Source organism: Pygocentrus nattereri, chromosome 22, assembly GCF_015220715.1.
Source record: "Pygocentrus nattereri isolate fPygNat1 chromosome 22, fPygNat1.pri, whole genome shotgun sequence".
Classification (NCBI taxonomy): domain Eukaryota; kingdom Metazoa; phylum Chordata; class Actinopteri; order Characiformes; family Serrasalmidae; genus Pygocentrus; species Pygocentrus nattereri.
In genome coordinates this window covers 34,234,776-34,255,440 of record NC_051232.1, presented here as the reverse complement: position 1 = coordinate 34,255,440, position 20,665 = coordinate 34,234,776, and the positions used below count along the sequence as shown (strand labels likewise).

General features: G+C 46.9%; 1 protein-coding gene across 2 annotated transcripts in view; it reads left to right on the top strand.

Annotated features, from left to right (window-relative positions):
• Positions 1-13,007: 13,007 nt before the first annotated feature.
• Positions 13,008-20,665, top strand: part of LOC108414519 (spectrin beta chain, non-erythrocytic 1-like) — a 147,861-nt gene continuing 140,203 nt past the window's right edge. Inside the window, exon 1 of one of the 2 annotated variants that reach the window (XM_037532859.1) lies at positions 13,008-13,148. The gene's annotated coding sequence lies outside the window, so the exon portion shown is untranslated. Of the gene's footprint in view, positions 13,149-15,288; positions 15,313-20,665 lie in introns of those variants that run through there. The other variant, XM_037532861.1, reaches the window with a different exon arrangement.

Sequence of the window (20,665 nt, the reverse complement as noted above, 5' to 3'; positions counted from 1 at the left end):
TTTGTTCCGACAGCAGCGATATATGTGTGTTTATAAGCCATGTGGCAGTTTACAGTGAAATCAGACGTATAACGCAATGTGAGGATATTATAGTGATGTTGTGACAACAATAAACGGCACATTCTCTCCACTCTCCTGTCTGGGCTTATGTGAGCGCTTCTGCGTGGGCTGTAGCACTCCAGATGGTTGGAAGGCTCCAGCGCCGGAGAAATGAACCCTTCACGTTTGGGATTAGAAACAGTGTCTCTTGATTCCAATCAGTGTGGACGGAGCTTCTAAATCACTTTCTGACAAACGGTGCGGGAGCAGCGCTCGGACTTTCAGCATTTTGAGCGTTTGCTATACTCCTACATGCGTTTGACCAGCTGTGCTGAAGCGGATTGGATGGCACTGTAAAACAGCCCTTTCCTGCTAACTTCTGCTCCATTTCGCTGTGTCAGCATTGCTGGCCAAGCTACTGTATCTCTTCAAGGTAGCCTAAGGCCCAGTCCCATTTCTCCTTTTTACCCCTACCCCTCGTTTTCGAGTGCTGCCCCTTGCTCCTGAGCTACAGGGCAGTGGTTGGGATCTTCCTCTGAAATGAGCCCCTCTAATAAAAGAGCATCACTTCATTAACAGCTACTAGCGCCGCTCTGTAGGCGACCCTGCCCGTCTGCAGTGACAGCAGAGGAGGGAAAAGTTCAGCTCCTCACTGCTGGGCTTTAGTTACATTTAGGGGTCATACGCCTTCAAAGAGGGGGGCAGTTATTTATTATCACCCCCCCTAATTCTTCAGTGATGTGAAGCTGAACTCAGAGATTCTCCAGATTCTTGAGAATTTTCCCGTTCCACCTTAAACAGAGCAGCAGTTACATTCTGGCGCTTCAGGCGTCAGAACTGCTGGATTATTTAAGGTGGAACGGGAAAGTTAGCTAGCTGGCTACTGAGACATTGGCATGCTATTAGAGATTTAGCTCTTAGTTTGGAGGGTCATGTAGCCCTGACGCTTCGCCCCACCCCTCTATCTCAACACCCTACTCCTAGACGTGAACACAAAACAGAGGGCTAAAGGCTCAGTGTTAGGGGCGAGGGGTGAAATGGGACTGGGCCTTACTTTCTCTGTAGGGTTAACATTGATCACTGAGTAGCTCCAGCCAGTTAGTTCAGACAACGCAGAGCTTCCCAATAAAGCTCTAACTTCTGCTGGCTACATGCGCCCGTACGTTTGGTTGTTTACCTTTATTTAATCAGGGAACGCACATCGAGATTGGCCGTGAAGGCAGCACACAACATCCACAACAAGTAGTCAACCCAAAGAAACACCACCACAACCAACTAAATCAAATGAAAACAACAACAATTCTTTAACAATCATCTTAAAATCAGTTGAAGAAACACACCGGTCAGCCATAACGTCCTGACCACCTCCTTGTTTCTACACTCACTGTCCACTTTATCAGCTCCACTTAGCTGGACTCTGTAGTTCTACAGGAGTGTCTATAGAGTGGACAGTGAGTAGACACAGTGTTTAAAAACTCCAGCAGCACTGCTGTGTCTGATCCACTCGCACAAGCACAACATACACTAACACACCACCACCACGTCAGTGTTACTGCAGTGCTGAGAATGACCCACCACCAGAACCTACGTCTACTGGAGACTAATCAAACTCTTCAGAAGACCTTGATTAACTGGATCAAGTGTGGTTGGTACTGAACTTTGTAGGTAGGTAGATTGGTTGGTGGCCATTGCTCATCTCCTTAGATCCTGGTCCTGGAGATCTACCAGAATTTACTTCCAAGCCAAATCTAGGACACTTGATCCAGATAACAAAGGCCTGGCATCTAAATACCAGAGCCAGGTGTGTTAGATCTGTACCAGGGTGGGAGATCTCCTGGACCACAGTAGGGCAGCCCTGTTTAAGACCCTACCTAAGTAAACTGTGGCTCATGTAGCCTTTACAATGGTCACCCGCAGGATCTCGGCTGTTCGGAATCCGCTTAGCGGGAGAAGCGTGATTAGAATGTAGGTTTAAGCACTTGTGCCGTCATCTAACGGATGATGAGGTCATTCTACAGCGCTGTGTTGATGGATGTGCTGCTGATCACAGGGCAGCGTACTGAGGCAGGAGCGACTGGTTGAGGTTGATTAGCTGGATGATTTAATTTGCATATTTTTCATATCAGATTCTGACATTTTTGCTTAGCACAAAACATACAAAGAGGAAAATTTTAAAATTTACAGTAAAATACAGAGAATAACTTTTAAAAATAGAGTAAAGTATCTTTGGATTTTATTAAGCCTATGGCCTCGAGGATGTGGGCTAATTCTATCGAGAGAAGAGGGGGGCAGTGGTGGGGCTGGGCTCTTTGGCTATGAGGGTCATAGTTCCACTTAAAGTAAGCCGTCCCAACGTGATCTTTTCACCGCAAGACAAAGACGAGCATGGAGGAGTAAGTATCTGAGCCGAGCCGTCACTAATGACCACTTAACCCCAACGTAACCTCTTCAACGGCCTAGACGGAATGACTACAGCCGCTGACTGGCTCTGCACCGCCTGCCGTAGGGTTTATACCTTCAACCTACACCCTACACTCTGTCCAATTACAGTCAACATGGGCTTATTAAACGTCTCACAACTACGAGTGTTGATGCAGGGTCAGACTCGCCCCTCCAATGAGGTGAAGCAGCACCAGTTCTTCAAAACGCTCATGTTTGTGTTATGAAGCTGTTTGACAGTCCAGCTTTTGTAGCACCAGCCAGTTTGTTAACAGCATCAACAAGGATGTCTGGTACAAATGGGCACCTTAAAAATCAGCTTTAAGGCGTTAAGCAAATGATTAAAAGCCGACTCATTTGGACTTCTGTGGACCCAAGATACCAGACAAAAGTACCACCAGACAAAAGTACCACCAAAAGTTCTAAAATGCAGGCGATGTAAGAAGTAAGATTTTGACATGGGCCAATCTACACTCCTCCAGAACTGACATCCATGTGGGCCAGTTTTTTGTAAGGTTGTGTAGTCCAGCTCCACCCTTCTGCAGTCTACAGTCAGCACTAATCGAGGTAGGTGATCTTGCTCCCAGTGCACAGTTCCCGTGCTTCCACATGCAGTTCGGACCTTTGTAATATATGATATTTAAGCAGTAGAACACAGAGGGAGTGTGTTATAGTGAAATACCATCCCGGCTGTGATCTGGTGGCCGTAGATCATCTCAGCCGTGATGTTATTGGTGATAACTCCCTCCTCGAGTGCTCTACTGCTTTAATACAGCAGTTAAATAAATACAGTAAGAAATGAATAAACTGGCCGTGAACGCGGCTTTAATATGTTTTAATGTTCAGTTCCTTCACCAAATTATAGCTCCTTAGTATCCGTTTTCTGTTTGCGCGCAAAGTAAGAAGTAAAAATGTCCAAATAGCTTGAGCGCCACCTGTCAGTCGTTGCGTATAAAACAGACGTTAATCCCTGCTCTGGGAGTTTGAGTAGTCTTCCACTTCGTGGCTGAGCTGTTGCTGCTTCCAGATGTTTAAATTTCATAATAACAGCACTTGCAGTTGTCTGGGGCAGATCTAGCAGGGGGAAAAAATCATAACTGACATGTGGCGAAGGTGAGCTCTTCAGTACAACCCATTATACTGCCTGTGTTTGTTTATGGAGATTGCGTGGCTATGTGCTCGATTTTATACACCTGTCAGCAATGGGTGTGGCTCATTAATTAGATGGGGCGTCCACATACTTTTGTCCATATAGTGTACTGTAGTCTATGCTTGAACTGCTTTCCCATGTGATAGGGAGGCTATTGGCTGCCAAACATGGGTCTTATGCATGGAGAAAGCCAGAACACACAGGATTTATGTGCCTAGTGAAAAGGCCATAGAGCACTGTGAGCGCCTATCTGTCCCAGTTACATAACCACAACAATCCCCATTGATTGCACTCTCCAGCTTTTGTCTGCTTGTCATGGTATTCATCGGAGTGCCTGGGTTTCCATAGAGATGAGCGGATGGGTCCTTGATTCACGAGGCTTGCGTAGTATAGCCATGCTTTCTATTACTCTGCTGGAACCCATGGTGTTGCAGCGCCCAACAGGACGACTAAATGGAAGGGCTAACTGACATTAAGATGCTACCATAGACTGTGGCAATGGGAGGCATGGAGTTGTGTGGTGTCCAAGATACAACTGGCATGAGCAAGCAGACAGCATTCACACAGCGGTGAGAGGCAGCAATTGTCCGGCGTGGGGTTCATGGCAACTCTGTGAAGGGGGGATCCCGCGGACAGAGTCAACTGCAAACAAAGTGGCCTTCAGCCAGCGGAGTCCACATCTCAATACTGCCCATTCTTCTCCGGGTCCTCTCTCAGAACAGAAGGTGACACAGGCTGCCAACATTTAATGACCGTTTCCAGAAGCAGTGGTGTTCATGTGGGTGGGAGTGTGTGAAAGAGCGAGAGATTGTGCAAGCAGGAGGGGCTTTGGAAGCTCTCAGTCATCGTTTGTCCACTGTGTATCATCTGCCATGCTAAATAAAAATAGATCTCTGAAGTCGCGCGTCATTCGATATTCGGCGGTTGCCCAAAAAAACCGCCAATATCGCGCTTTATCAGTGGTGGCGACCCGAACCAGGAGCGTCTCTAAAGGCCTCTAAAAGCTCCCTCACCAAAAGCGGTCACCTGAAAAGGCTGAAGAAACAAAACAATTGACCTGTCTAAACAATAAGAAACCGTAACGTCAAATGAAATGAAAATAATAAGACATTTATTAAACCCTTTATTAAAACATGCCAGAAAATGCTCATAAACTGGTGAATTCATATGGCTCTGTGTCTCACAGTGAGAAAGGCCAGTGGGACAATTTAAAATATGTATTATTATCAAGCAAATTGACATCTAATCACAGCCGGTCAGTTTTAATGAAAGATTTCTGGTTTTACTGAGAAATCGTGAAAACCATAGACCCTTAATTTCGCAACAAGCTTCATCTTATGTCCATAAACCTTGATAAACAATCCTACGGACTTCTACTTCTTAAATCGGAACATAAACCTGTGTATTTGTGCATGGACCTGTTAGCTTCAGCTACTTTTGCTCCATGTCTGACAGTGTTCACTAGAAGCTAACGTTAGCTTAGCGAGAAGGCTCACCCACCAGTAATTTCAGCCTTTTAGGAAAACGACTGATTATTATCAGCTGATTAATCCCTTCTGGAGCTGAACGAGGTGAGAACAGCAGAGAAACACTGAACTATCCAGTGCAGTGGCTCCTAACCTGGAGAGAAAACACTGAATTAAAGGTCTGTGTGTCTCTCGGCTTCTGTCAATCATTCACAGGTCAATCATTCACAAAGCCCAGCTGACTGAAGGCGTCGTGCAGTGCCTGATTCAGTCCTCAGCATGGCAACTAAACAGTGTGATGTTAAGAATCACAGAGAAAGTGCTCCCTGTAGTTAGGGAAGGGGCAGGGCTTAGAAAGGGGCAGCAAGGGGGTGTGTACAAATTGCATAATAGTGTAAATTCATAGATCTTTGCATTCTTAATGAGGGTTGAGGTGTTTAGGGATGCTCCTGTGCCATTTTCAGTAGTTTCTTGGACATGGCGATGATGCATAAGAAGATTTAACGAGTTATTACTCATCATTGATTAGTTTTGTTTTTAAATAGTGACTTTAGACACAGGCACTTTAAAGCACTGCTTGCACTGCAAAGCGTTGCTGCTGCTGTTGGTGAGCAGTTTCTCTGCTCGGGTGCCTGTGACATTTCCAACAAATGTCATATTAGTCACTTTCCATACTTCACACTGCTTCACACAGAAGACTTGTTCCTAAATTCAGTTGCAGTGGCTTCTCACCGAGGCCCTTAGCACAAAAGGCTGCTTCCAGTGTGTTGCTGTACGTGAAGATCTCTGCGTTTCTGAGCTGTTTCTGAGCAGCGTATGAGATGCCATTCACCTGCTACTGGATGCCCTCTGGATGGAAGCCAAGCGTGGGCCGAGAGAAAGAGAAATAGTGTGAGCGAACTTCCATCCAACCACCCACCCACTCGTTCCCTTTCTCTCGCCACTGTGCAGCGTCTGAAATCAGGCATGGAATGTTTTACCCCCTCCTATGCCCTCCTCCTCCTCTTCATCATGGCCCCTTCTCCACCAACAAGGCACTGTTCGCTGTGGCCATAGCAACAGCTCTGAGCAGAATTTGTGTAACACTCAACAAAGAGCCCAGATGCCTTTTCCGTCCAGCTTTGCGCGTCCCACCACTCCACACAAAGCACACCCCCCCCCCGTCTCCATGGTCCAGGCTACCTAAGAGACCTGTTGACTGAGCGAATGTGCTTGCGCCAGCGAAACTCACCCTCTTTCATTTCTTCTGCCTCTTTGCTTGGAAATGTTTGATCATCTATCCATTGACCATTAAAGGTACAACAACCCGATTACGCAGGGTCCAGTTTTTGATGGACCACCTATTATCTGTCCAGGGAACTCATTTAATTTGCTTGTTTACTTGCCTCAACTAATGCGGGCGAATGGCTGGTGAAGGTTAGTAAATGAGAATAATTCCAGTGCATAATTAAACAGTTAAGACATAATCAGAGACATTCAGCGCAGTCTGGTGTGAAACGGTTCAGACGTCTTTACGGTGGTGGTGATGGGAACCAGGCGTCGCCATGACTACGACACAGATATAGACACTTTATTTACCATCCAGAACCACCAGAGAACCTACACGAGTCTTCTGAGCTTATATGGAATGTTGATGATGGAAAACAGTGGAAAATCGGGAATAATGAGTTTTCTTTGGGGACTATTTTGCCGCACAGCGCCCTGCATGTCTCCCTCCACCATGAATGGAGTTGAAGTTCTCTAAACTCTCATAAAACAGCGTCTCAGTCATCAGGCAGTGAATTCAGAACCAGTTCATGTAGGAACTTTCTGTAGGAGCTTTTAGAGGGACGTCTGGTTCCCATCACCACCACTGGGAACATTTGTGAGTTTCTCTAAAACAGGGGTGTCCAGTCTCACCCACTAAGGGCCGGTGCAGCTGTGGGTTTTCATGCCAAACGAGCTGGAGCGCACCTGATTCTGCTTGTTTAATTAGTTGGTCTCTGTCTTGGGCAACTGATTGCGTGGGCTCCTGCACTGTTGGAATGAAAACCTGCAGCCACACCTGTCCTTTGTGGATAAGTTTGGACAACATTACTCTAGAACTAAACCACCAGTGAACCTACAAGTGTCTAAATGTTTATATGGTTGATAAAGGTAAAATAGTGGGAAATCTGAAAAGCTTTTCTTCAGGGACTGTTTTGCTTCACAACACACTGAAAATATCTCTCTGCCACGAATAGAATTTAAAAATACATTTTAGTCCAAAATCATATTGGAAAAACCAGCAAAACGGTGTCTCAGGCATCAGGCAGCATAATCGCCACCACTGTATGTAATGGATTTCTGTGAGGAGCTTTTAGAGGCATTGAACTCTTCAGACATCCGGTTCCCATCAGTAGTTATTGTGGGAATCTCAAACGTTTCGATTTGTTTGGAACTCTTTGCCCACATTTGTCCATGTCCTTGTATCTACACCCTGTTGTTCAATGGTCAAGACCCCCACAGGATCCCTACAGAGCAGGTATCCTTAAGAGTACTGCAGTGACTCTGACGCAGTGGTGGTGGTATGTTAGTGTGTGTTGTGCTGGTACGAGTGGATCAGACACAGCTGTGCTGCTGGACTTTTAAACACTGTGTCCACTCACTGTCCACTCTATTAGACACTCCTACCCTGTCGGTCCACCTTATAGATGTAAAGTCAGAGACGACAGCTCATCTGCTGCTGCACAGTTTGTGTTGGTCATCCTCTAGTCCTTCATCAGTGGTCACAGGACGCTGCCCACAGGACGCTGCTGGCTGGATATTTTTGGTTGGTGGACTATTCTCAGTCCAGCAGCGACACTGAGGTGTTTAAAAACTCCAGCAGCGCTGCTGTGTCTGATCCACTCAGACCAGCACAACACACACTAACACACCACCACCACGTCAGTGTTACTGCAGTGCTGAGAATGAGAATGACCCTCTGTGAGGTTCCATGGGGGTCCTGCCCACTGAAGAACAGGGTAACAGAGTATCAGAGAAACAGATGGACTACAGTCTGTAACTGTAGAACTACAGAGTGGAACTATACGGTCAGTGGAGCTGATAAAGTGGACAGTGAGCATAGAAACAAGGTGGACTCTCATTGTGGGATCACATCTGACCCTGTGAAAGTACAACAACATAGTGCGGTCACTTAATGCTATGCAGCAAATCTAAACACATCTAAACAACTTGTCCAACTAGACTGAACAAGCTTGGGTGTTTGTAAAGAAAGGACTTATAATGGCCCTGCATGCCTTCACTCTGCTCCACCTCCTCCACCTCCACGGCCTAGGAGGCCTGTTGAATGAGCAAGCTTTAATCTACACGCTTGTGCCACTGAAACCTGCTTCTCCTCTTTAGCCTTGGGAACATCTGATTACCCAACAAAATAAGTCCTGAAGCACCTCCTGCCATCTCGCTGTCTGTCTGATGGATACTCCGTAATGGTGTTTGGCTGTGACGTATGCTGCATGTCCACAAATACCTGTTGAGTGTGTTCTCGGAGGCTGAAGTTGCTAAGCAACTGTAAGAGGTCCATGAGAATGATTGGAGTGTGAATTTACAATAATTCCACATTCTGCGTAGGTGGCATGATGCCGAGCGCTCTGATTAGCTTCTGCCAAAAAGAAACTCACCCATATCTGTCTGAGAACGTGGACCTTTTTCCATGTCGTTTGTTCTTCCGTGATCAGATTTCATTTCTGAATGACATTCTGCAGCAGAACAACACATACAATGATTAGAGCTCACTAATTATGAACCAGGACCAGGCAAAACTTTGAGGATCCTTGCTTGAGTTCAGAGTGATTCACTCGTTATATATAGAATGCAGTTATATGCAAATCATGTAAAACACTTTTAAACTAAAATACTAAAAAGACAACAAATCGAATGTTGAAACTGAGAAATTTGATTGTTTTTTGAAAAATATCTGCCCATTTTAATTTGATGCCAACAACATGTTCCAGAAAAGTTGGGACGGTGGTCTGTTTACCATCACCTCTTTTTTAACAGCACTCCTACTTTTTTAATACGGAGCAGTGCTGCTGTAATATATGCAGAATGTGGTTTGACATCGTCTTGCTGAAATAATCAAGGCCTTCCCTGAAAAAGACGTCGTCTGGACGGCAGCAGATGTTGATAAAACATGTTTATATCATTCAGCTTTAATGGAGCCTTCACTGATGAGCACGTCACCCAGGCCATGAGCACTAATGCCCCCTAAACCATCATGAATACTGGCTTTAGAACTGAGCACTGATAACAAGCTGAGTGGTCTTCAGCCCAGAGGACACAGTGTCCATGATTTCCTAAAGAATTTCAGATGTTGATTCGTCGGACCGCCGGACACTTTTCCACTTCCCCTCAGTCCATTTTAAATGAGCTCAGGCCCAGAGAAGGTGGCAGCGTTTCTGGATCCTGTTTATATTTGGGTTCTTCTTTGTGTTTTAGAGTTTAACAGCGTTTGTGGATGCAGTGATGAACTGTGTTCACAGTCAGTGGTTTTCAGAAGTGTTTCTGAGCCCATGCAGTGATTTCCACTACAGAATCATGTCTGTTTTTAATGCAGTGCTGCCTGAGGGCCCAAAGATCACGGCCAGCAGATCCTGGTGTTCAGCCTCGTCCCTCACAGACAGAGATTTCTCCAGATTCTCTGAGTCTTTAATGATATTCTGCACCGTAGACGATGGAAAGCAGAAGCTCTTTGCTGTTTTATGCTGAGAAACGTTTTCCTTGAATTGTGCGGTCTTTCACAGAGTGTTGAACACCTCCTCATCTTTACTTCCCTTTTCTCAGTTCAGTTCAATTAAATATGCCATTAAATTTAACTAAAAGCTTAAATAACTCTGCCTCGATTCCTTATTGATCACTGACCTGCACCAGATCTGCTCCTTCAGTCCTGCCAATCTCCTCCAGCTTCCCTCTCCTCCCCTGTGTAGTAACACATTAAGTTATTAAACTCAGATTTACAAGAACTCAGAGTAAAAACCAGCTTTAAGATTACCAAGAGATGCTTGTTTAACTGGTATAATCTTCTCGGAGTGGCAATAGATGGAGCTGCTACCTTAATTTCCATCTACAGGATGAGTAAAACTGCATTATAACCTCTTATTTTCCAGGGTATATTCTGGTTTTCCATATGAATGTGTGACCAAATCGTAAGGCAATTTATTCAGTACCTGCATGAAATAAATGTAAAATAAATGTATTTGTTTTTTTTTGTAAAAGCCCCTCAAATGATCAGAACGTGTGTTTTATGATCTCCACATTTCACTACATGCTCACGATTCACTGCTGAGAGCCAAAAATCTGCGCCGCTCTTTGTGTTGTTCTCTAAAAGTGATGTTTCCAGAGCAGATCACTGAAGAGACGCCGTCTGTTTATAGTTTAGAGCCCAGATTTGGGGAAAAACGGGTCGACTTTCAGTAGAAAAACAAACTGAGTTCAGCTTCTTTTATTATAAGGGTTTAAAATGACGTCACCGTCTATTAGACTGGAGAGAAGAGCTACAGCCTCACACGACGCCCAGCTTCTGAATGGAGCTTATGGAGTATGAACGTTATGGAGAACATGACCAAGAGCGGTTTGGGACCACCGGTGGTCCCGAGGAGTTTAAGAGGACAAGCAACACTATATGTCCCATCTGTTTTGGGGGCAGTCGTGGGCTGGAGGTTAGGGATCTGGCCCTGTGACCGGAAGGTCGCCGGTTCGATCCCCAGGGCCGACAGTCCATGACTGAGGTGTCCTTGAGCAAGACACCTAACCCCCAATTGCCCCCCGGGCGCCGTGGATAGGGCTGCCCACCGCTCCGGGCAAGTGTGCTCACTGCCCCCTAGTGTGTGTGTTCACCAGTGAATTAGAGTTAGAAAGGGAAATTAAGTGAGAACAGTCGTGGTAGAGTAAGAAAATGCTGGTCATGCGTTTGAGTTTTATTTATTTTTTGGTGTGTGAATGGCTGTGCGAGTACCATGCCGACACGGTGACCTCCAGGCCACTTTGAGTTCACTCTACCACGAGGTTTTCTTCCAACAACAGTGGTATGTTTGCTTTGATAGTAGGCCATCTCTGCAACGCCGCCGGGCAGTTATTTCCAGCCATACAAGCCCAGACTCCTCCCTCTTTGAACGGAGATGGACCAAAACGCTCAAAACTCAATGTCAAACATCTTCCAAATCACTTTTACAATCTATAGAAGGGTCTCGTGAGATGGTTGTAGCATTTGGGTGAAAATGCACATAAGACCCATTTTTTTGGATCTCTCTTCACCTGCGGATACCACCGGCTCTTTTTCCTGAAGGGCAGGACGTTCCCCATAAACAGATCCCATGATGAGTTCCCATTCATATTTTAAGCAGTGACCGTCTCCTCCTCCTTTATAATATGTGTGGTACGGCGTGGCTGTGGTCCACACCAGCTGGGGAATAAAGCACCACTCAGTTCCTTTGAATCGCGGTTACCACTACAGTCTGATTTCGTGATCATCTCGCATAACTCTGACTAGGCGATGATGTAATAACTGAGACCACCCCGCTGAGAACAGCCCAGAGATCATTGTTTTGCTGGTTTCTAGAGGTGCCGTTATGTGTTTTGGCTGTTTTAATGGGTCGGCACCACAGCGTAAAGGATTCCAGTAGTTTAGCCGGTGACCACCGGCTGACTGTAAATGCATGTAATACTTTCCTGATGGGATCTAATGGTATTTTACAGAAAATCAATTCCCATTAGAAAGCAAAACCATTCGGTTTTAATGCTAACGGTTTCGGATGGTCCTTCCTCAGCGGGGCGGCTACACTCCTAACAAAGACGGTTCTTCAAGGGTTCTTTTGTAAAGAAAATGGTTCTATAAAGAACCGAGAATGCCTTTCATGACTAAACGTTTCTTTGCGCCATAAAACTGCTCTTCAGATTCATGGGGAATGTGCTGGAGGTGGTGCTATACATGGAGCCATTTCCAAAAGGGTTCTACGGTGCTCAACAGGGTTCTGTATAGAACCGCCCACAGCACATTCTCCATCAATCTGAAGACATTCATGACGTTAGGTACCGTTTGATCATGCAAAAGGTTCTTTGAGCGTTCATGGTATAGAACGTATATGTATAGAACCCCCCCCCCACGCTGGTGACATCCTGTATAAATAAAAATAATGCGTGGCCTCAACTTAGTAAGGGAATGAGTTGATTAAGTCATGGCCATGACTTAGCAAGCCATGATCTCGTTCCCACGCTCGTTCCCATACTAAGTTATGGCCGCGCATTAGGATCTCGTTCCCACGCGTTAATAAGGCGTGGCACGCATTGCTGTCATTTATACAGGATGTCACTAGCGGGGCTCCGTGCTAAATAACGTGGCGACCCCTGGTTCCCATCACCGCCGTGGTAAAGCCGTTGGCGCCGCTCAGTTTCTCTGCAGTGACCGACAAAGTTTACGCGTAAATAACTCAGATACGCCGACATTTAAAAAGCGGAGGAATTCCCCTTTAACCTCCATCACCGGTAACCGGGAGGAATAACGTGCACTGCGCGACCGAGCCCCGCCCCTCCCCAAAACGAGGCTGCGGGGGAGAGAGAGAGAGAGAGAGAGAGCGACAGAGCGCGAGCGAGCGAGACAGAGCGCGAGCGAGCGAGAGAGAGAGAGAGAGAGAGAGACAGAGCGCGAGAGCGAGAGAGAGAGAGACAGAGCGCGAGAGCGAGAGCGAGAGAGAGAGAGAGAGAGAGAGAGAGAGAGAGAGAGAGAGCGAGAGAGAGAGAGAGAGAGAGACAGAGCGCGAGCGAGCGAGCGAGAGAGAGAGAGAGAGAGAGAGAGAGCGAGACAGAGCGCGAGCGCGAGAGAGAGAGAGAGAGAGAGAGAGAGAGAGAGACAGAGCGCGAGAGCGAGAGAGAGAGAGAGAGAGAGCGAGACAGAGCGCGAGCGAGCGAGCGAGAGAGAGAGAGAGAGAGAGAGCGAGACAGAGCGCGAGCGCGAGAGAGTCAGAGCCTGTAAGGGAGCTGAAGCAGCGCGGCTCGTCCCTCCTGCTCTCTGCCTCCGGTTCCTGCGCAGTTCTCTTCAGGTAAGTCCGGTGAACGGGTGAGAGAGTCGGGTTGAGCGTGAATGAGACGCCGCGCGGTTTCAGCTCAGACGGCGGAAACGCGGAGCGGAGCTGTATGAAGACCCGGCGGCGGCGAGAGCGGCTTGTCCTCCCAGCTGGCCGTGATTTGAGCTCGTTTTCTGCCGGGCTGGTCCCGCGCTAGCCGGGCTCGGAGCTGAGCGGTGCCAGCCACGCTATTGCCTCCGCCTGCTGCAGGTACGGGGACGGTACCGGTACCGATGAGTTCGCACAGGCGACCCCGTCAGCAGCTCATGAAACCGACAACCTGGACCTCTTTACCAGCATTGAAACAGTAATCCAGACATTTTGACAGCCTAAAGCACCTCAGTTCAGAAGTACGGCTGCCTCGAGTCAGTACTGAATTAAGCCTGCAGGGCCATTTCCACACCGCTCACTCGCTGCTGCGCAAACAGAGCCACCCAGAGTGGCGTGTCAGAGCTGTGCGCAGCGGGGGTGATGGGAACCACACGTCCGCCCCCGAAAGCCCCTTCATGGGAGAATGAAAGTTTGGGGCTACAGGGCGCTTTAAAGACCCATCAGCAGAAACCTGTTATTTCCACTGTTGTGACGTCATCGGCGTCCCACAGAAGCGCTGTGTGGGAAACTTTGAACAGTAAATAATCTACAGCATGTCTGCTGGGGTCACGGCGACCCCCGGTTCCCATCGCCGCCGCTGTAAAGACGCCCGAGCCTCGCCGGACCGGGCCGCTGTCACAAATGTTAGAAAATCGGTGGAGTTGCCCTTTAACGTGAGCGCCGTTAGCACGCTTAGCTAAACCGGCGCTTCTCTGAGACAGTGGCCTCGGGAAAGGTTTAGGGGGGAGGCCTCGGTCCTCCGCGGGCGCTGTGGGCTGGACTGCGCACCATAAAGGAGAAGTCACCCGAAAATGCAGTGAAATGGAAGTTAAGCGAGCAGGTGAGCTCGTTCAGTTGATGTGAGCGGCGCTGGCCGGCTCTGTTTCGGGTGGAGTGTCCCTGCGAAGCCTGTTATGTAATCAGACACGCTGACATGCGTCTCCCCCGCGAGAGAGAACTCACCGAGCGAGTGTCTGAGTGTTTTCACCGCGGATCTGTGTCCCCGGCCCGGCCCGGCCCGGCCCGGACTGGGAACCGGGCCAGATTAGTGCCGCAGTGTACTTGAGACTCTCCAGCCCTGGTCCTGGAGATCCAGAGCCTCAGTCCAACCACAGCTTGCCTCACCTGCTCCAGCTGATCCACCTCTTCCCCAGTCCCTGATTGGCTGGATCAGCTGTACTGGGGTGGGGCAGCTTATTAGACACCAGGCTGGAACCAAACTCTGCAGGAAGGCAGCCCACCAGCACCAGGACTGGAGACCACTGATCTAGGCAAAGCCCCTTATACTGTCTCTGCATTAGGAGAGATTGATGAGCTCATATACAGAGCGAGCGGCGCTGTGCAGATGGAGTTGCATCATGTTTCACCGGTGGACGCCACCTGTTCAAAGGGGAACTCCACCAATTTCTGCATAATTTCATGGCTAGGCCGGGCTGGTTTGGAGTGAAAGGCTCAGACTCGTAAGGTCGGAGCTGTTCACAGTGGTGGTGATGGGAACCAGACGTCCGCCTCTGAAAGCCCCCTCACAGAGCGCGCTGCCTTTGTGATCACCTCTCGGCTTAGACTGTGTTTGAATACGTGCTGTGTAATCAGTTCGTGGTGGAGGGATACAAGAAGGGTGTTCTAAGGCGAAATAGTCCCTGAAGAAAACCTTTTCCACTATTTTCCATCATCAACATCCCATATAAGCTCAGAAGACTCGTGTAGGTTCTCTGGTGGTTCTGGATGGTGAATAAAGTGTCTATATCTGTGTTGTAGTCATGGCGACGCCTGGTTCCCGTCACCACCACTGTAAAGACGTCTGGACCGTTTCACACCGAACAGCTCGGAATGACTCTACGGCTTAAACACTGGATTACACAGAAAATGAGAGAAATTGGTGGAACTCCCCTATAAAGGTGGTGCTTGTGGAGGAGCGTTTTCTCTGAGGAAGACGAAAATAATAAAAAAGGACGGAAGCCGCGCTCTGTATCCGTAGTGTATGTCTCTGTAGCGCGGGAGTTTGAGGTTTGAAGAAGGAACCCATCCCTTCCGATGACGTATCGTGAAGGTATGAGGACCTTTGGGAAAAGCTCCAGCTGCTTTGGGGTGGATATTTGGGAGTTTAGCTGGGAAATGCAGAAGGAAGGTCGGGAGCTCACATCACTGCCAGGAAGCGAAATGTCTTACTGCAGCGCACGTTTATCTGTTCGCTCTGTTTTCCCAGGATAACGAGTTTTTGAATGAGATTTCCTTTTTTTTCTCTACATCTTGTGATATTTCTGTCAGCATCATGGCACAGCGGTTGTTGTTTTCTTGAGATCTTGAGTTATTTACATCATGACACGACGTAAACATTCACTGTTGAGACAAAGATGGTTCTTCTAGGGTTCCTTAGTAAAGATAATGTGTCATAGAACCATGAATGTGCTGAAATGGTTTTGTTTGGTGAATCGACTCTTCAGATTGATGGATGTGGTGTATGTGGTTCTGTCTAGAATCTTTTTGAAAGGGGTTCTAGATAGTAGCAAAGTAGTAGAGGTTTTATGTTACAATGTCATGCTTTTAAACAATAGAAGAACCCTATTTGGTTCTATGTACAGCACATTCTCTATCAAGCTGAAGAACCATTTCACCATGTAAAGAAGCATTTAAGCATGCAGCTGGTTCTTTGAGTGTTCAGCGTAGAACCTTCTTTTTATTCTTTTAAGTGTAGGTACTTTACCTCTCTGGCTTTTTCCTCTGGCTAAAGAGCTAAACTGTCTGCTTTGTGGAGTAAGGACTGGTTGACACCACAGGGATGCTCAGTGGCTGTCTGATGTATTTGGCTAATGCATGATGGGTATTGTAGTTAAAGGACACTAGCCATTCTTACATGCAGCCTAATAACAGCCTGTTAATATTCCGACTAATAGTCGGAATATTAACGGAATCGGAATAGTCTAGTTCGATCGAGACCAGTCGGAATACCATTCCTATCCAACTGATCGAGGTGGCTAACCCTGTAAATAATCCGTTAAATAGAAGAATAATATCCGTGTAAACGTCTGTATCCGATTACATTCCCTATCGGAAAGTTTCAGTCCGTTCTGCTTGTGCGTCGCGTCACAGTGAGAGTTTATACCGTTCAACACGGCGGAGCAGAAACTGGTCTGCAGAGGAGACGAAGTTCATGCTCTGATCTTTAAAAGACGGCGGTGGGACGGACGTCCAGCTTATGCGTCTCAGAGCACGACGTCTTCCTCTCGGCCTTCTTTAATAAGGACGTGTGAAGGACGTTTTCCTGAGTCTGACGTCATTTTAAAGCAGTTAAACACACAATCACTGCTCACTGCTGCTCATCTCACTCTGACTGGACTCGTGGTAACGTTAGATCGGATTACTTGTGAGTGTTGAGTAGTGCGAGCGTATAAACACCTCAGTGTTAATCTATAATGAGAATGTATTCAGTCAGACTCAGTCAGGCAAAAGTTTTTGCATGTAAACATGATAAACAGCACGTTAAACTGTAGTTTTCAGCTGGACTGTCCTTTTAACGACGTCTGCAGTTTTTGCTGGCATGTGTTGCGACGCCAGGGTGAAGTCAGTTTTGTATTGTCATGATTTTTAAGGGATGGATAAACGTTGATGCTCCTCCTTCCATTGTAATCTAGCAGCACGTGTCCTCTTTCATAAATATAAACCTTTTAATTTCCTTTTCACCACTCAGATCCAATTAAAAGCCAAGGCTCTTTTGGACGGCCTCCTCTTCCCATCGCTGAAAGCCATTGCCATTCTTTTCCTGCCCCGTCACTGAGGACAGTCGTTTAATCTGTCAGGCTCATGAAGGCTCCATGCTCGGCTGAGACAGAGCTTTGTTTCTGTATGGTCTCTGAGAGCCCCCCGTCCCAGACAAAAACGCATTCTGCGGGGTTTAAGAGGGGCAGATGATGGCTATTTTCAGGAACGAGCCCACCCGCGGGAAGGAACCTGTTTTTACAGTCACTGCCGCTTAAGTCCAGAGACTCAGACGTGGAAACGGCCTTGATATTTGTATTGTTTTTTTATTTTAAGCAGGTATTTATACTTATTCTGGGACGGAATGGGCCTGAGCCTTTTTATCAAAGGGGAATTCCAACAATTTTTCACAATTTCAGTTTGATTAAATTGACAAATTGTGAAAAAAAGGACTCGAGTTACTGAGTCAGGATTATTCACAGTGGTGGTGATGGGAACCAGACGTCCAGGGCAGTGAATGGGTTTGTGTTACGATGGTTTGAGATATAAATCTTGTGCAGTTTCCTAATCTAAAGCTTCTTATTCCTGATTTTCTGCTATTTTCCATCATCAACATTCCATATAAGCCCAGAAGACTCGTGTGGGTTCTCTGGTGGTTCTGGACGGTAAATAAAGTGTCTATATCTGTGTTGTAGTCATGGCGACGCCGGGTTCCCATCACCACCGCTGTGAAGGAGTGACTTGAAATGACTTGTTTACATCTCAAACAGTGAATTATGCAGTAAATTATGAAATGTATTAGGAAACGTACTTTATATGTATTTGTATCATTTATAAAATTAAGGATAGTTTTTTTAATATAATTATTTGTTGGTGGAATTTAAAAATGATGAGAACCCTGCCGAGCAGTGAAGACCATAGTAGTAGATGGCCAGGCTGGGCGTTTTAAGGATGACCATGAAGAGATGAATGCACCAGCATGACCTTGGGTGGTGCGTCAAAAGAGGGAAATGATTGGTAGCCATCGAGATCAGAACGTCCAGGTTGAAGGTGGACCTGCACGGCTGTGGACTAGTCTTTATTGATTGGCGGCCACAGCAGGATGAATTCTGAATTGGGGAGCGTTTTAACTGCTCCGATCCGCCGGAAAGCCTCGGAGCAGCTCTAGAACTCGGCTTTTACTGAAGCAGCTGTGGAGTTGTTCACCGTCGCCTGAGTGGAGCCCTACTGATCGGACTTTTCACAGACTTTTCAGAGACCAGACTGAAAGTAAAAGCCCATGGAACTGAAGATGGCTGCATTGCAGGCCTGACCGAGCTTCCCCTGAGAAAGCGGTGATGATCACAAAGGACTCGTGAGGAAGCACCAGCAGTATTTAAGATCGTTTTCACGCGTCTAATTACATTCCATGGAAACTTTGTGTGTAAGAAGGACTGTGAAACCTGTATGGATGTAAATTCCCTCCAATTAGCGACAAAGCGACACTCATCACTGCTGCGGAGTTGATGCTGATGATTGGCAACCTGATGTGTTACTTTAGGCTGAAAGGTTTGCGATGAATGTGAGTGGTGTTGAAAACCGTAAAAGGGGCCTAAAAGTTGCATTTCATGTATTTATGCAGTGTAGTTTTAGCACAAGTTGTCATCCGTCAGCCTCCGCATCCTTTTTCTGTTTTCATCCGTCATTGTCCTCTCACTATGGCCGTTGACTCAGTGGTCCAGATCTGATATTCTTTGTTAGTTTGCTCAGAAAATGAACGCGAGACGTTATTCTGAGCAGATCGGCTCCTAAACCGACCCGCGTGCACTAAAGAGCAGTGATTGGTGTGGCGCGCTCCTCCACAGGTAATCAGTTTTATATTGAGGTCAATATAATTTAACAGAGCAGTTTTCAGAAACTCATTTTTAAATTGGAGCCTACTTTTTCATTTGAAGTTTACCACGCAGTTCATGAACTGCCTGAGTTAGACCAGTAAGATCCAGCCTAACCTCCATCTGTTGTGACATCACAACCATAACTTACTGGCAGTCTGGCACAGTAAATTGAGGGGTCAAGGCTCAAGCCAGGTCCTCTTGGCCAAACGACAGGCCTAAACCTTAATTTATAGAAAGTAATCGCAACTTAAAATATCTGATCATCGGTGGGAAAAATCGCAATTAGATATTTTCCCCAAATCGTTCAGCCCTACATCACAGGACCTCGTAAGTAGCTCAGATGGCCGACAGCTGGGCTCGTTACCCAGGATGCGCTCGATGTCGCGTGAAAAAGAGAAGGTTATCCGGCCACGCCCGCTTCTGTGGTTTGTGTCCTTGGTTTCTTCGTTCTCCCACATCCGCATTCGGTCATTTTCGTTGAAATCTCTTTGAACACAGAGCGGTTAGGATAAGTGTGTTATAATTATGTTTGGACAGAAACGTCAGCCCAAACGTTCTCAGCAGCGTGAAATTATGACTGATATCGAGTTGGATCGCATGAATTCCGATCTGCCCTTCAGACTGAATCACGTTGATGAGTATCGGATATGGGTCAGATTTCAGCACCACGCGTGAAAGTGTCCCAAATCGGAGCAGAAAATGCCCGATTCAATGTGTTTTGTGCTTTTTACAAATAACACCGAAACACATCTGTGTCAGATAAAGAAAAAGACCGGGTTTGGATACATTGGCTGCGTTCACACTACAAGCCTCGCTGCTCAAATCTGATTTTTTGCTCAGATCCCGTCTCTCTGACTCGATGGTTCTCACTCGTTTAGGTCAGTGACTCTAATCTGTCATTAATGTGATGAACCGGCTCCTGAACTGACCCTCATGAGCTCCTCCTACTCAGTGATGTCACGTGACTGAATCACTGCATCATCAGCACAAACTAACGAGCAGAACGAGCTTCGCTGAGAAGATCATTAACTCTGATCAGCTCTCAGCTTCATTATTAGAGCCAGACAGAGGAGAAAAAGGTGAGACGAGCTGCTTTTCCACCGTTTACAGGCTTTAACGGCTGTTCGGCGCTGTTGCCGTGGTAACGGAGAAAAAGCACATGAATTCCGATCTGAGCGCCACATTAAGGTCCCGTGGCCATGAATCGGATACGTGTCCAATCTAGGACCCCATATGAAAGAGGCTCAGGTCGGCTTTGAGAAGATCAGATGTGTGTCCACACGGCCCTGAAAACACCAGATCTGAGTCCCATTAGAGCAGAGAATCGGATTTGTGCTGCTTCAGCTTGGAAATGTGAACGTAGCACAAATCAGATTTTTTTACCCTAATAGTTGCAAATACATCATGCAACCATTGGGAATAGCCCACCCCTCATCCCCCACCCCAATAAAGAAAGGTACCGATGGAAAGGCCAATAAGCAAAACCTCCCAAACAGCGATGTTGGCTCTGGGTGTTTGCCCAAAATGCTGCCCGCCTTCAAGCTACATCATCAAAAGGGGAGCTTCCTGGCCTTCAGACTGTCAGACTGTGTAGAGACTGCCGTGGCTGCACTGTAGGTTGCGGCAAGCCATGTTTACAGCAGGTGTAGCAATGGCTACCCTTTGCATTTTGGCCAGTGTGCCCCTTTAAGTTTCCTGGCCTCAGCTTGAAGGACAGAGAAGCCTCACTAAAGGCTTGGGTGAGCTTGCATTGTGAGAAATTCATTGTATCCAGGAAATGGTAAGTGGGTTTGGGTCCGAGCAGAGAGCAGTGGAGGAGAGGGGGTCCGAGCA